Genomic DNA, 2,123 nt, shown 5'->3' on the forward strand with positions numbered 1-2,123 from the left:
ATTATCGATAGTCCTGTGTACAGCCGCATGTGCGAGGCCATCCTGCCATAAATACCTGCTACTTTAAATCACTGGCCGTATGCAAGCTGGCTTTAAATCACTGGCCGTATGCAAGTTGACTTTAAATCACTGGCCGTATGCAAGTTGATTGACAGGAAGCCGGTGTTTGATTAGTAGCATTACCGATATGATACCCGGGTATAGCTAACCATGTGAGAGAATCTTGCTACGCAATTCCACACAAACTAAATTATAGGACTGTCCTTGCGTTTTGTTTATTGTCATTCCAGAACATATCCTAACAGGAAATTGTATCACATAAATGCTAATGGCAAATACCGTATTCTGGGCTGGGCACCAATGCATGCGCCCCCCTGATATTTTTATTTTATTGTAGTTCAGCAACTGTTGTTAAACTATGCATCCCAGCATGCTTTGCAACAGTTTTAGCATAGCCAAGTAGCCAAACTGCAGCAGGGCATGCTGGGATTTGTAGTTCGACAACAGATGGAGGGCCAAATGTTCTCCATCCCTGCTCTAACACATAGCCTAATGGCATTCTACTTTTTGGCCACAAGATGTCCTTACGCCATCAGTTTTTGTACATTTTAGCTGCTAATTAGCCTACCATTGGTCCATATGGGTTTATTGCTTCCAGAGATATTGTGGGTAAACCAATTTTTTTTCATTTCTACAATGTAATTTCATGGCTGTTCATGTTGTTTGAGGGCAGATTTCTCTGGAACCAAATGGGCCAGTTTCACGGTACCAAATTCTTTTGAAGCCCACTCAAAAGTTCTTAAATATGATACTGGTCTCATGTAAATGGGTCAGTTGGTTCCAAAGATATAGCTGTCGGTTAAAGGGGGGGGGGTTCTCTCCCCCTCACACCAGAAAATGCAGGGACTAGTCTGGTGTAGAAGGGGTCGTTAATTTCCCTGCATGATACTGGGACCATATTCCTGGGTAAGTCCCTGCATTTTCTGGTGTGAAAGGGGTATTATTTCAAATAGCCGGGACCTGCAGTGCTCTGAATACAGCCGGGCAGCTCCCTGCTCTCTGCCCAGCTGTCATTTCTGCCCAGCTGTGGCTGTCCCCCAGTTACTGCAAGCATGTACTGTATTCCCCCTTGGCAATGAGCATGTAATCCCACATGGCAACGAGCATGGAACCCCTGGGACTGTGCATGGAACCCCTGGCAATGAACATGTAGGTAAGCAACACTTATGTAGCATAATTTTTAATAGGCATTATGGTGTTTGGCATAATACGTAATGGAGATTATGGTGTGAGGCTTAACGTGTAATGGGCATTATGGTGTAAATTTTTAAAGCGCGCCTTTGGCACGCAATGCCCTTGTTTATGATGCATATTATGCATTATTGCTCAATCAGTTTGTTATAGTGCAGGCATGTCCAAACTATGGCCCTCCAGCTGTTGTGAAACTACAAGTCTCATCATGCATTGCCACAGTTTTGCTATTAGGGAATGCTAAAACTATGTCAAGGCATGCTGGGACGTGTAGTTTCACAACAGCTCGAGGGCCACTGTTTGGACATGCCTCGTATACAGTAGTGTGTATTTTGGCTCAATCGGTGTGAATTTTGGCTCATTCCATGTGGTATAATGTGTAAGAGGCAAATACAGTATAAGGGGGTTATTATTGTGTTGCATGATTTGTATAAGGGGTATATGGTGTGGTAAACTTAGGTGACCACATAAAAGGTGCTGAAATGTTGTCTACCAAGCTTTCAGTATTTTTCTATGACTGGAGTGCCGCCTCACCCTGCAAGTATCTTAGGACATCGGCATCCTGCGAGTGCACCTTTGGAGGGCACCCGGCAATATATCTACCTGCATTTTTCCTATGCCCGCCCCCTGCCTGTTCCAGGCATATATAATTAGTTGAAAGTATTTACACAACTACAGACACACCCATGAGCAGACCACCCAAACACTGGTCACGCCCCCCACATTATTAGGTGCTGGCCACAACCCCTATTATTGCACATAATAGGCCCTTGATAATTTTCAGCTCCAGGCCCATTTAGACCTTAATCTGGCTCTGGATACATGGTAGTGTCTATTTTTGGTGTAAGGTTTGTGTTGGATATAGGCCCACG

This window comes from Crinia signifera, chromosome 5 (assembly GCF_055691185.1).
Source record: "Crinia signifera chromosome 5, ASM5569118v1, whole genome shotgun sequence".
Taxonomy (NCBI): domain Eukaryota; kingdom Metazoa; phylum Chordata; class Amphibia; order Anura; family Myobatrachidae; genus Crinia; species Crinia signifera.